Source organism: Patella vulgata, chromosome 1 (genome assembly GCF_932274485.2).
Source record: "Patella vulgata chromosome 1, xgPatVulg1.2, whole genome shotgun sequence".
NCBI classification, from domain to species: Eukaryota; Metazoa; Mollusca; class Gastropoda; family Patellidae; genus Patella; species Patella vulgata.
The window spans coordinates 11,841,933-11,857,431 of record NC_065879.2 but is presented as its reverse complement, the minus strand read 5'-3'; the positions used below and the strand labels follow the sequence as shown (position 1 = coordinate 11,857,431).

The 15,499-nt window shown below is 35.3% G+C and overlaps 1 protein-coding gene across 1 annotated transcript in view; it reads left to right on the top strand.

Moving 5' to 3' along the window:
- LOC126808623 (uncharacterized) overlaps nucleotides 1-15,499 on the top strand; it is a 154,962-nt gene that overhangs the window by 121,701 nt on the left and 17,762 nt on the right. The gene's annotated exons all lie outside the window — the stretch shown is intronic.

The window sequence follows — 15,499 nt, the reverse complement described above, 5'->3', positions numbered from 1 at the left end:
AGGCTATTTGAACTGAAAATAAAATTAACCAATTTTCAAAAATAAACAAACATGAATTAAAAGAAAATATATTGATTGAAAAATTTATATTATTTAGAAATTTGAAAATGCTTAAAACATGGCCCCAAAGTGGATTATTTTAATTGAATCAGTAGCATTTGTACCTCTGCACTTAATATTAGAATATTTGAATAGTAAAATTGGCATTCGATATAACAACTGGATAAGAAATCAGTTTGCACTTTTTGTTAGGTGCTGCCTTACTAACCAAGCAATCAGGGTTTATCCGGATGTTGGCCGAGAAAGTTCTCCTGGATTTTCTAGATACATTATAACTAACTGTGAATAGGGTTGTTATTGACTTGTTACAATGTCCTTCAGTAACAGAGTATACAGGCACTTGGTTTATCTTTAAGGAGGTTTTAATACTAAAGTCAAATAATAAATAAATATCCAATGGTCAGTTTTTATCAAGTGGGGGTCAAGCATCCTTCAAGTCCACCGTAGATCGGTATTTTATCTGTGTTTTCGTGAACACTTGTCCCCCATTAGATAAGAAGTACAATAGAAGGGACATTAATTAACTATACTCGAATGACAATTGTTGATAAAATTTTTGTGAGAATAGAGGATATCTTTATTTTGTTACAAGTGGCCACCCATGGTTAAACTATTTTGAAATGATAAAACAGTACACAGGGTTTGATACATAGATATCAAGGTAACATTAAAACAATTGTCTATGTGTCTTAGTGACAGTATAAACAAAACTTTTTGGTGGTCCCAAAAAAACAGATCATGTAAAATGATCAATTGTGGCCCCTGAATTGGAAGTCTCAAGTCATTGTTTTACATATGAACAAATTATTGAAATAACTTTAAATTTAACAAATAAGGCAGAATTAAAAAAGCAGATATTTTTAGTCTAATTCGATACTTTATGTTCATATGGACTTCTGACTCATTTTGCTCTCACAGGTCGCATATATTATCCATGTACAATAAATCATTTGAACTTTAGAGAATATTCAAATAACATTCTGAAGTGAATATCGTTCAGATACTCACTTGAAATCCACTGAATTGAATACCATTCAAATACTTGGAGTCATCTGAAGTGAATATCATTCGAATACTCACATAATATCAACTGAAGTGAATACTATTCAAATACACCTATGATATCATCTGAAGTGAATACTATTCAAATTCTCACTTGAAATCCACTGAAGCGAATATCATTGAAATACAAACTTAAATTATTTTAATAATAAATTTGGCATTTGATATGACTATTATGTCCTACTACTGCAACTGTCGTATTCCTGAAAACCACAGCACATTGAATTGTCTAGGGAATTGTCTAGAGAATCGTCCAGGGAATTGTCTAGAGAATTTAGTTTGAATGATATACACCTATACAAAACTACACTATTGTCAAGAGTACGATTTATCGGAAATCTGTGGCCGAATTTTCATGACAGTGGCCTTGAGCTGTATCCAGTCTTGCCAATCTTTATTGAACCACACAATCCCGGCGTCAAAGCGGCCATTTAGATTTGAATATTGACAATGACGGTACCACCATCCTGCTGTATAATACTTTGCACAATGGGTACTACTCAGATCATTGTCTTTATCCTGAGTGCTAAAAGTCATATCGTTTGAATACGCCATTCCATCGGTGGCGTTCCCTGAAAATCCGTCAACACTGAGGCGGTACTGGTCCTCCTTGCTTGCGAGGTTAAAATAATCGTAATCAACTATCCAATAACTGTCAAATATATCCAACATTTCGATTTGTAGCGAGTAATTCTTCCTTGATGTAAGCAGGTGTATAAATTCATTTCCAATCCAAAATTCGGTCATCGGATTACCAAATCCAACAGCATATTCTGACCAACTTCTCGCAAACTTCGTAGCTCCGTTAATTCTGCGCTGTATGACTGTCCAGCCGCCGTCTTGGTCCATTATACACGGTATTTTAATGGACTGTAAGGCAGACGGTGGGAATATAACGTAAATACCATCGTCTGTATAACCTCGTCTATAGTAAGAATTGCAATCTGAAATATTTTATAAAATATTTATCATTATTTTGGATTTTGAAGGGACATGGTTACAAATTCCATCGTAAAATTATTTTTATTAAATCCAGTGATGTCCAGTGTCTAATAAATTTAAGATTTGTTTGTGGGAGGGTTGGGTTGCCTTTTTGAGCCAAGTGGCATGTTTTCGACTCCCTTCTTGTATGTGACAAGGAATAGGGTCGCCTTTCCAACCTTGTGGGTTTTCTCCGGGTCCGGTTTCCTCCCATTGCTAAAGACCCCTATTCACATGCAAATTATTTAAATAAAATTGAACCATATGTTAGTCTCAAAATGACCTACAGCATTTTAATCTTCAGACGAAAATAGTTTTTATAATTCATTAGAAATTAAGTCTCATCAGAATTTGAAATTTTACTAAAAAATGGTAATTTATGTGATTTGATTGTAATTAAATCTTACCAATAGGAAGTGTATATAGTAGATTGCTAACTTCCTGTCGTAACAACTGTATTATGGGTATATAAACATCCCACGAGAAAAACTTGGACTGTAACATATTGATGACATCTGAGCTATTTTTAGCATAGCTGTGGACTCGATATATCGCCCTGTCCAATCTTTTTAACATTCCTTTCATAATGGTCACTGATGTTTTGGATTCACGGATATCATGATCGAGTTGAAGTAGTTTGGAGTCTTGAAATAGGTCGTTGTTTGCCTTCTGACATTCATAAAGACTTTGATTAAGAACCCTCGTCTCCATTTTGGCGATTCTGTTTTCGTTGTAGGTAATCTGTAATCCTAAATCCTCCAATCGGCTGAGAACATCCGTTGACGGAGGCAGGTATCTTGTGTTGCCATTGGTTTCCATTCTTGGTCTTCTGGATGATTGCATGGTGGCGATATAAGTCACATGTTCTCGAAGATCCTGCATGCTGTTGTTAAGGTTTATAATGTGCATCTGAAGAACTCGATACTGCTGATCGACTTTATCTTGACGGTTCGACGTCCTCCATTTTAATTTACTGATGATGTTGGTAGTGTTAATTATCTCCCCTTTAAGCTGCATGATTTGGTACTGATTGTATTGTGTGGAGTTAATAATTTGACTACTGGCTGTTTTCCATTGGTCCAAAGTTATAACATTCTGAGTAAAATTGATCAAGGATTCTTGTAGATTTTGCATGAAATCACCCAACTGTATGGACTGAATCTTTTCATCGATGACATTGATTTTGTCCACCATGTTGTTGTACTGTTCCTGTAATTGAGCAAATGCTTCGTCGCGGTCGTCGGCCATTATATCAATCGATTCTCTTTCTTTCTGTATTAGATTCTTAACTTCTAATGTCACCCTTTCCATAATGTTCGAAGAAACCGATTCTTGAACTTGATTTTCTAGATTTTGTAAACTGCTCTCAATGTTCGATATATTGTCTCTTAAATCAATGACATTATCCAGATAATCCAGGTCTTCATAGTCTGGAAAAAGGTCAGGGAGTTCCCCATCGCCACTGAATCCCAGGACGTCTTCCTCCTCTCCACTGGAACCTTCCCGATCCCCGACAACAATATATTCCTTCTCGACATCCCCTGACCCGCCGTCCCAATTATCGATTTCTTCCAAAATGTTCTTTGTTATATTCGTGCCATTCGATAAATTAACGATGACAGTGGTTTTTGTTTTATTAATTGACACTGTTACGAGATTGTCCATGATGCTTTGCAATTGAGCAATTTCATTGGATTGTTGGCGTTGTCGTGCAGACAAAATTTTCACATCCTTTTTGATATTCTTTGGATATTGAATGTCAGTATTTTTGGAATTAGATAATTCTGTAAAATTATTCCATAAATTATTCAGAGACTCAGCATTTGATGTGGCTAGAATGTGAAGTTTTCTGTAATCCTTTTGTTTCTGGTCGAGTTTGAGACCTATGCCAGAAGTTTGTAATTTGATATCTTGAAATGACTCCTGTATTTCACTATAACCACTGGTCATTTCACGCACACTCTGTTTAAGCTGGACCATGTCTGATTTGGTAACGGCGACGCCATCTTTACATTCTCGTACTCGTCTTTCTAGTCGACGAATCTTGGTTCTGAAATAGAAAAAAAAAGGGTAACAAAGACCTGTGTCTTCCATTGACATAGCTACTCCACCATCATCTGAAAACCATCTGAAAACAAAATAGAATGGTGTTTCACTTCTCACTTTCTAGTTGACGAATTTTGGTTTTGAAATAGACAGGAGGGTTGGGTGGCCGAATGGTTAACTCGTGTGTGGGTTGGATCACAAAGTCTGTCATTGAGTCTAGTGACGTTTCGATTCCCACTTTCTGGAACAACTGGGCTAATGAAGATGGGCATACTACATATAATGTGATAAGAAGGACATGCTGTCTTGACAGTGGCACTAGAGCCCACTCTAATTTAATTTCCCACCTGTCAGGGGATATTTAATGTTCTGCCGATGAAAAACTTGGAACCTCAGGGGCTTGTTTTGTCCCATCTGATTGACCAGACACTTTTTGTTGCCAGGCCCTCTAGCCAGCACCACTAGCAAGGGGAAACCACGCTGGAAAAACATGGATCGAACCTTGAGGCTAATAGTGCGTTAGGCTCATACTCTCTGAGACACAATGGCTTCAGACTCTTTAAAAGAAGAAGATTTTCTTTTTCTGTAGTAAGTTGATATATAAGAATACGTTTTTTTGCTGTTTTTGTTCTGATTTTTTATCAGAATAATTGGATAAATTTTAGGTAATTTTACACCATAATTCTTACAGACATATGTAGATTGTTTTAATGTTGTCCGGATTCACATGTTTTCTTTTTGTTGTCAAACAAAAAATAGTAATAATATAAAGTTCATCAAGTTTTATAGACAGACATGTTGATGCAGCGTGTGTTAAAAAAAAGTCAAGGTTATTTTGAGATATAAAATTAGGAATGGAAAACTAACTGCACATTTTAAAGAGACAAGAAGCCTCCAATCTGAAATCTGGTTAAAACAATATTTTATTACGGGGATGACATGAGTATATATATGATATGGATTTGAAAACAAGTCAAATTTTATTTAAATTCATCTCCTTGTAATTGATATATTTCAATACAATTACTAAAATGTAAAAATTTCAATAGTGATGTATCTAAGGGTTGTGCAGCTGTGGCAGTAGTAGTAATAGTGGCAATAGGAGTAGTAGCAGTAGTAATAGCAGCAGCAGTAGTAATAGTAGCAGTAGGAGTAGTATTAGTAATAGTAGCAGCAGTAGTAATAGTAGCAGTAGGAGTAGTAGTAATAGTAGCAGTAGGAGTAGTATTAGTAATAGTAGCAGTAGGAGTAGTATTAGTAATAGTAGCAGCAGGAGTAGTAGTAATAGTAATAGTAGGAGTAATAGTAGGAGTAGTAGTAATAGTAGCAGTAGGAGTAGTATTAGTAATAGTAGCAGTAGTAGTAGTAATAGTAGCAGTAGGAGTAGTATTAGTAATAGTAATAGTAGCAGCAGTAGTAATAGTAGCAGTAGGAGTAGTATTAGTAATAGTAGCAGTAGGAGTAGTAGTAATAGTAGCAGTAGGAGTAGTATTAGTAATAGTAGCAGCAGGAGTAATATTAGTAATAGTAGCAGCAGGAGTAGTAGTAATAGTAGCAGTAGTAGTAGTAACAGTAATAGTAGCAGTAGTAGTACAAATAGCGCAACTAAAAGTGTAATCAAGAATATGGAAGCCATAACAAACGTTTCACATAGTTATGCTTTAGAATCTCTAATTTTAAATCTTACAATGTCATATTAATTATTGATGAAATTGTCAATATTTTAATATTTTATACATGTATGACCATATTAAGCTATATTTTAATGCAGGCATAAGTTTTAAACATAATTGTACGGTAAAAGAAATCTGAACACCATTTTTGTGTCCAAGTGATTCAATCAATGTTGGGTTGAATGAAGGTTTAAACCTTCTAATTGCTCCATTCACTTTTTTACAGCTTGTGTCTATTTATCCCTGTTAAGAATGAAAGTTATAGCATCCCTCTTGTTAGTTTTGTGAATGTGTTAACAATGTGTATGGAATCATTTCTATATCAACTAGACAAACTTAATCCTGTATGACCTTTGACCTATAGGATACCTGATTGCCACCTGGAGCTAAAACTTGAAGCAGGGTGAATGAGTGAATTGACCGGTATCTTAACATTTCCATCTTGTAAAGATAAATTATATCTTTTGGGTTTGTAAGTTTTATGGGAGCCATGGTGGCTCAGTGAGTAGGATGTTGGTGCGCTAACCTGGAGGTCCCGTGTTTAATCCCTGTGTTGGTCGAGAAAGAACATCAGGATTTTCCGACGTGGCCCCCCCCCCTTGCCAGTGGTGTAGGAAAGGAGGGCCTGGCAATGGACAATGTATAGTCATTCGGATTGGATGAAAAAGCGACATTGGCGTGCACACAAAAGAACCCTTGACAGTTGAAATTCGAAATAAAAGTAGGCCATAGAGCTGCTGTAAAAGAGAAAAGAGGGAGAGGGGGGTTGGGTGGCTGAATTGTTAACATGTGCACGTTGGATCAGAATGTCAAGTCGCAAGGTTTAAAAATTAACCATAAAATGGATAATCGAAGCTTAGCCTCAGTTGTCAAGTAGCGTTGCTATGATAATAAACGATTGTGCTATATCTTCAAACAGTCATAACTTTGCCCTGAATAACATAATTTGACTGAAGTTCTATGTTTGAACTATTATAGCAAGAACGACCAGCTCTCTAAATCTTACATAATGCATCTGGAGCCACGTTGGCTAAGTGGGTAAGACGCTGGCTCGCTAACCTGGAGGTCACAGGTTCGCTACCGGCGTTGGCCGAGATTTTCCGGCGTGGATTTCCCTTGTCAGTAGTGCAGGATAGAGGGCCTGACAAGGACAACTGTCTAGTCATTCGGATGGTACAAAAAAAACGAGATCCCATGTACACATTGGAGTGCACATAAAAGATCACATGGTTTAGAATTTGATTTAAGAGTAGGCTGTCATAGCACACTGTATGGTGTATTGTTGTCTTTATTAGCCCAGTCGAAGCAGAAAAGTAGGACGTTAAACCCCATTTCATTTCATTTCATCACATAATGCATCTTTAAGTCATTAAAGTGGGTGGTAATAAAAAAAAACCTTAGTAAAATAAGTTCAAGGAAATTTGATCAATGGAATGGGAATATTTTTAAATATAAACAATAGAAAACATATGTTTTAAAACATGGTAAAACTAAAAGGTCTTTGATTTCAAACGTTCAAAAGATTTTGTTTAATAAATGAATGAATAAAGTCAATTGTAGAAGATCCCAGTTAAAACAGACAGATGTAATATTGGGGTGGAAGGATGGGGTTGGGGTTTATTTATTTATCTATTATTTAAAAATCATGAGGAACTTCCTCAATCTAAACCCAGAATCATTCCTGTTATCTTACTCTCTGAGCTAAGTTAGGGTCTAAATATTAAGGCCACCTTCAGATTTCGTCAAGGTCATGAGATGTAAACAGGACTAGTGCTAATCCTAACTCTTGCCCTAAACCCACAATCTCATCAACAATCATGTGCCCTAACCCTATTTACGTCTCGCTACCTTGACAAAATCTGCAGATGACCTTAATATTTAGACCTTACCCTTTGAGCTACCATGCATAATTCCTTATAAATATGTGTTTTACATTTACAAATTACATTAAATTCGTTGGTTTAAAGTTTTATCTTCTCAACTGGCAGATCAAATGGAACCATATCAAAATGATGACTTTTTAAAAAAAAACTATTTTTTGGTTAAATTTGAAATGATTAAATAAAAACTGATATTAGGATATATTCACTCACCGTTCTTTGTCATGTAGCTGATGTAAATTTAATACTTGTTCTTGTAATTTTTGAATGGTTGCGTATAATCCCGTACTCACTGGTGGCAGGCTCGATAGCGTCGGATCATTTTCCCTTTCACTGAATCCAACATTTGAATCCTTTACTGTATCTTTTTTATCGTTAAATTTCATGTTTTTTTCCAAACTTAACTCCGTCTTTTTGTAGATTTCCTCTTTTGATTCGGTCTCTGTGATATCCCCTCTTTGAACTTTAGAGAAAAAAAGTCCATCTGTCAAGATGAAAAATTCCAAAATAAACACGAAAAACACAAATTGTCGAGGCATCTTAATGGTACCGGGTAATTCCTCTTTTCTTTTGTAAAAATCTTACATTTCACGAATTAATCAACACATATTTAAAATTATATTCCTGTAATAATACTGGTTTCTTGATGAAAGATATTTAAAAATGTATTTTTGTAACTCCCTCCATCATTTGCCTTGTTGTGTAACATCAATGGGAAATGAATACCGGTATACTGGAAGTCCGACTAAACGCACATGGTGCTTGATATGACAGCAGACGGCTCAAGATGTATAACCTGTTACCCCCCTTTTTCTGCCTAAGGTGTTGTTGACTTTACTAGTAGGAAAAGTTCATTTCATTAGTTATGGGGGAGATTAAGTTAATAGCATGGTCAACAGACTTATCTTCTATATAAATCGTAATGCAGCAACTTGTAACATACTTTTATTGCTTATCTTTTTTTTTTATTGAAGAAGTTTTTAGAATTTTTTTTTAATGAAATGCAGGTGTCTATATATCGTCAAATTTATTTGATAATGTATAATCCAGTAACTTATCACTTGAATCTAATCAACTGTACATGGATATTAAAGGGACTCCTTTTAGAGAAATATTACCTGAAAGCATGTAAGGTTGCCCAGGTGATTCAGTTAGTAAGACACTGGCATGCTAACCAGGTCCTAGGTTCAATCACGGTATTGGTTGAGAAAGTTCCTCAGTGTGGTTTCCTTCTGTCGGGATTATAGGAATAGGGGCTTGCAAAGGAGCATCATCTACTGGATCTAGTCATTTGGATGGTACAAAAAAAAGTAAGTGCATGTTGTTGCACATCTAAAGGAACCATTGACAGCTGGTAATAGCAATGAGGACTGGCAAATGGACCAAAACAAGAACGATTGGCATTGTATCATAAGGTCTGTCATTGAGTCAAGTGCCATGGTTTCGATTCCCTGGTTGTACATGACAAGGAGTAGGGTCTCCTATTTTACCCACTAATGGGTTTTTCCCAGGTCATTCGGATGAGACGAAAAACCGAGGTCCAGAGTATACATTGGAATGCACGTAAAAGATCACCTGGCAGTTGGAATTCGATATAAGAGTAGGCGATAGTGCCGCTGCCTGGCAAAATTTCCCTCATAGCGCACTGTATGGCGTATGCCCGTCTTCATTAGCCCAGTTTAGGAGTAGGACGTTAAACCCCATTTCATTTCATTTCCGGTTTCCTCCCACTCCTAAAGACCCCTAGACTTGAGATAATTACTGAAATAAAATTGAACCGCATGTTAGTCCCAAAATGACCTAGTTTCTCTCTCTTTCTCCCTATTCCGATCTTCATTAGCCAGATTGGTGCACTAAACGGGTCATCAAGTGCATAACCAATGGCACCCAAAACGACAGTTGTAAGCACTAAATTTAAATGTCAAAAATGTAGGAGATCAGTTTAAAAGTTTTGAAAAAAATATTATCTGAAAGAGGTAGATGAAAAAAAGCTAATAATAGGTGTCAGAGTACGGAAGTTAAAACAAATGACTAGGAAATGTTTGATTTCTTCTGATGTATCAAGGTATCAAACACTTTTGCTTAAAGGGTAAATTAGCATCAAAGACTATCTATTTCTAAATAAACAAACACTGTAAATGTTTGACCTTTGACATGAATGGTGTCACATGTCTTATATGGTGAGTGTTTATTTTGGTTGGTTTATGTAGACAAGTATATGACTTCTGGTCAATCAAAGTGTCCATGTAAAATAGAACATGTTTTTATTGTAATGATAGACCTGCACAAGAGATATATAAACCTCAAGGCTTTAGAAATTCAAAAACCCATATGCCATATTAGCACCTGTTTCACCAATCTCAGATAGGTAAAAATCTAAGCACAGAAATTTGACAAGTCTATTAATAGCTTTTTAACTTTTTTTTTGTTGTCCCAACCGAACGACTATACATTGTCCCTTGCCAGGCCCTTCGTCTTGCACATCTAACAAGAGGGAACCAGAGAGCAGTAGTTTCTGACGGATTCTAGAATGAACTACCAAAAGGTAGTCAATAGTTACACATACCAGGTGCGAAAGGGTTAATGCACTAATTGTGAAAGATATGGTAGCTACACCATAAATTGTTTTACAGATTTCACATAATAAACATATATATATATATATATATATATATATATATATATATATATATATATATATATATATATATATATATGAGGCTGTGTTACAGGTGGTAGACATTGAAAACAATTAGACCTAGTTTATGTAGATTTATTAAAAATGGCGGCGACATTAGTGCAGTATTTTATGTTATTAAACAATTGAATCCAGAGGGTAAACTAAAATTTGGGATTTGAGTTTTTAGAAATCTTGGAATCTTAGAAGAATTAAATGAAAAAGTTTATAAAATGGAACATTTGGTGGTTGAATATTGAGTGTAAACAAAAATTTTAGATTTTAATGTTTAAGAAATTAAATGAAAAAGTAGCTTGATGTTTGGTTGAGAAGAACGTTATGAGACTCTTTGTAGATTTTGACCATGCAAAAACAACAATTGGTTCCAGAAAGTTAATAAACAGTTGGTACCTCCACTATATTTCGAAATCAAGGGAAATTGATTTAATGTCTTAATGCAGTAAAATTCATTTTGAGACTTACATGGTGATTTATTTTTGTTGGGGTGTGTATGCAATATAGGGTAGAATTTTGCCAAGGTAGGCACTGTACATGTGTTATATAAGAAAAGATTCTAATTGTTCTTCTGGGTCAATTCCAACATTCAACCCCAGGGTATACTAGTGATGATTCTGAGGGGTTGACAAGCATAAGGGGTTGAATCCTGGGTTTGTTCGTGACGAGGAGTAGGAACATGTACCTGTCCTTGTGGGTTTACTGCGGGTACTCCAGTTTCCTGACACTTCTGGACACGACCAAATTTTTTTAAGGGAAAAATATACTCTATGTTAGTCCCAAAATGACCTGTTAAGCACCATTTCTTCCTCCCTAGCTGTGGTTCTACCATAAACATACTTGTCTCCCTAACTTGCACCAGTCGTCGTAAATACTCAAAGTTATGAATGACTTCACATATAGTTCATATTTTTGTGTCGACATCTGGTCACAGTACGTGAGAATAGACAATCGTACCTTTTACCGATACAGGAGGAAGTGGTAATGTCAGATCGTCCGTCTGCCATTGTCGGATGAAATTTTCACTACATAAATATCATCTTAACTTTTGATATTTCACAGGCATGCTCCGTGGAATTTTGATAATATTTCTGCCCATGATGAATAAATGTCAGATGACAAGTACAGGGGTTAAGATTTTACGATGTTTATAACTTTTAGCAGATGAGCAGCAGGTTCGGTGGTACAAATAGTGCGACGATCTCCTGAGCAGTTATTCCCCTGTGTTAATCTCAAAATTAGGTTAATTATAACACAAACAACCCAAAACACTAATAATGCAGTATATGAATGTTAAATGAAATGAAATGAAATGGGGTATAACGTTCTACTGTTCTGCTCCGACTGGGCTAATGAAGATGGGCATACTCCATACAGTGTACTATGAGGGAAATTTTGCCAGGGCAGTGGCACTATGGCCTCTTCTTGTATTGAATTCCAACAATAAGGGTTTTTTTTACGTGCACACCAATGTATACACGGGTCCTTGTTTTTTTAGCCCCATCCAAACGACTATTCACTTGTCCTTGTCAGGCCCTCCAATATGAATGTTAAGACCTCGCTAAAAGTTGGTATAAAGTTATAAGACTAGAGTTTAACAGGACATCAACAGCATTATAGTTGTGGGGGATGGGCTCAAACGTGTGTGCTTTCGATCTTAAAGTCTATCATTGAAGTTGTTTCTTAACCCAAGGCTTGTTCTTGTAGGGGGATGGGCTCAAACGTGTGTGCTTTCGATCTTAAAGTCTATCATTGAAGTTGTTTCTTAACCCAAGGCTTGTTCTTGTAGGGTCGTCTATCCAACCTCATGCTAACAACCTCTATGCACAAACAAATTATTGAAACAAAAATTGAACCATAAGTTAGGTCCATAATGACCTAAATTGTGATGAGTGGCTGTTAAACTCATCTCTCTCTCTCTCCCTCTCTCTCTCTCTCTCTCTCTCTCTCTCATCAAGTCATCTAGGGGATTTTTGAATTTGAATTTTTTTTTTGCTGGCTGGAAGTTAATGCATGTGAAAACAGTTTTAAGACATCAGATCTATAAAAACAAAAGATTCCAAAAGTTTACATTAAATACTTGATCTTATGTTTATTTAAAGGTTTAAAATGCATAGTGATTTATATAAAACAGATTTTGTTTATAGATTCTAATCCTAAATATACAATTGTTTTCATTGAGTGGACGGATCAGCAGTACGTAGGTTATTAAATAACCAATACCAGTATTGAAGTTTCAAATTTCACGGGGTACACTCTGGTCACTATGAAGGATATTTTACATCTGGTGGAGATCTGGACAAGAATGTCAATCTTAGAAATATGGTGGCTAAATCAGGGCTCAGGGCTTACATTTCAAAATTTTGTCAGTCGGGTCATTTTTTTTTTGGACATGTTTTGTTTACTTCAGATAGAATATGCAGTTTAAGCATACTCCCAATTTCCCAATTTTATTTTACTATAAAATGAACTGAATGTATTGAGTTTCGAGGTTGAATTCTTTGAAATGCAGCTGTCATGACAAAATTCACTTCCTTCAAATCACCATGATAATATGACAGAGGAAAAACAAAAAAATATCTTAACATGTTCACTTTATATCATAAAGTCTTTCATAGAGTCAAGTGGCGTGGCTTCAATGGCTGTCTGACCACATGGGTTTATTTGGTCCTCTGATTTCCTCCCACTGCTTAACACTCTACACGCAAACAAATTATAGAAATAAAATTCTATCATATATTTGTCCTGAAATGGCCTAGTTTGTTTTTCGTGGACGTTAAACCCACTCTCTCTCTCTCTCTTACTCTCTCTCTCTCCACCAAAATGACCTAGTTTGTGTCTTTTTTCTTACTAAATTGATGACACAACATTAAATCATTCTGGATTTCATTTTTGCATTTTTTTTTCTCAAGGGATGTTAAAAGTCCATTCCGTTTCATATCTATTTCTCTAACGACTGCATCAAGACAGTAGTAAAGTGATAACATCATTGTTTTTACAAACATTATACCTGAACAGCCGGAATAATTTCCACGTTAATAAATTTCATATTTATAAAGTATGGAGGCCAGATGTAAGTTAGTGGGAGGTAAATAGAATTATAAGGAAAGCATCAAACGAAAGTAGCTCAGTAGAAAATATTCACGACCTCCAACTGCAGTTGATAAACTGTTAACATAAGTTTGGGGGATCCAAATGGGTAAATAAACTAATTGTAAAATGACTAGAGTAGAACACCTTAATCATTATATAATGACTAACACTGTAAAAATATAATTGTGACAAAATCACTGATCGAGTATTTTCTGGACAATTTCTGATTTTTCATAGCTTTGATTTGATTGGGAAATGCTAATTGTAGGCCGGTTGGGGAGGTTCGGGTGTTTCCGGAATCCAAAATGGCCGCTTTATATAAATGAATTTTTTTTGGAATAATAACCCTAATCCTAACCCTAACCCTTTTTAGAAGGATGAACTTGGATCTAATTTAACGTTTACCCCTCTTAAAAGGGTTAGGGTTCGGGTTAGTATTCCCCAAAATACTCATTTATAAAAAGCAGCCATTTTGGATTCCGGAAACACCCGAACCTCCCCAACCGGCCTACAATTAGCATCTCCCTCAATTAAGAAAACAAAACAAGAATATCAATGGTAGATAATCTTCCAGATTAAAGTCATTCATCAAGTCAAATATTAAAATCATAATTGTGCCGGTGTACGCCTTCGTCGAAATTAACGGGACCTTGGGCTTTTGTCCCTACCGAATGTCTTTAGCACTCAGACCCTGCAGCTCCATTAAACCATCCCATCTTCTTCTGCATCTGTATATCTTCCTGACATAGATTCTCATTCACATCAAACAGTCAAATATTTCTTTTATACCAAACTTTATCTATCAGTGATAACTGTATTTAATTGGGAATCATTATAATAATATAAACACTCAGATTACGTCTAATAAATAAACAATTAGCAATTTATTAACTCCTGTAGTTACCCCCCCCCCCCCTTTTAAAGAGACAGTTTCTTGTGATATACTTTAAGCAAGTTGTACCTCTCCCATTAGAATATTTTTAAATAAGTGAAAAACTTAATCTATTACTTTATAGTGAACTGAGTTTTTTTGCAAATTTTTGGAGTGACTACAGGGTTTGTAGTTTGAACAAACTAGAAATCCTGTAGTTACTCTAAACTGTGTACTACTTGGATTTGATCATTCTCAAACTTGATTGAACCCAACCGGGGGAGCTTATCTACTGTTGATTTTGATTTATTAATTAAAAGTTAAATAATCAATTTGAGTACATATTAAGCGTAGATTAAGCCATGGAAAATTTCATATTTTCCGGTAAAATGTTGAATAGATATTTTTTTTTTTATTGCATTGAAATGCCCTTTCAGGGTGGCATACAATATCTAAAGGTGAAAAATAAAAGTACAAAAATTTTACTCAGGCACAAATTCAGTGAGATAATGCAAACAAAGTACCCCATTGGAAATAAGCAATGATGTTATATATGTCAAGGTTTATGGGCTATCCTAAGTAAAGGTCTCTTCATGACACCATACCTATCATACTTCTCCATTCTCTTCTCATGTGACTTTCTCAATCATACAATGCAGCACATAGTTCTTATTTCATATACATATCTATATATTTATTGTTGTCATGTTGTAACCTTTACTTGAAGAATAAATAAATAAATACATACAAGATACATAGACTATATGAAACAACATAAAAAACAAAAATAAATGCACATATGACGCACAGACACTTTAAATACAGAAAATCATTATTTGTCTTCTGGCGTATTAAAGCTTTATGTATGATAATTTTATTGATGTAAAGATAATATAGCCCGGAAACCCTGTTGAATACTAATAATATATAAACAATATAATAATATAGACTGGTAGATGGCCATCTGTTTAATCTTTAGTCTATATACAGTTTACAATAACTACACATAGTCAATCTCATACGGACATATGGCTCACTACCAGGCCTCTTATTTCCGTGATAATTACCAGTCCTAACACATCAGGGGGGAGTAAAGTGATCTAATTTGTGCACTTTAGATCATAAGATGTGTCAAGTAGCA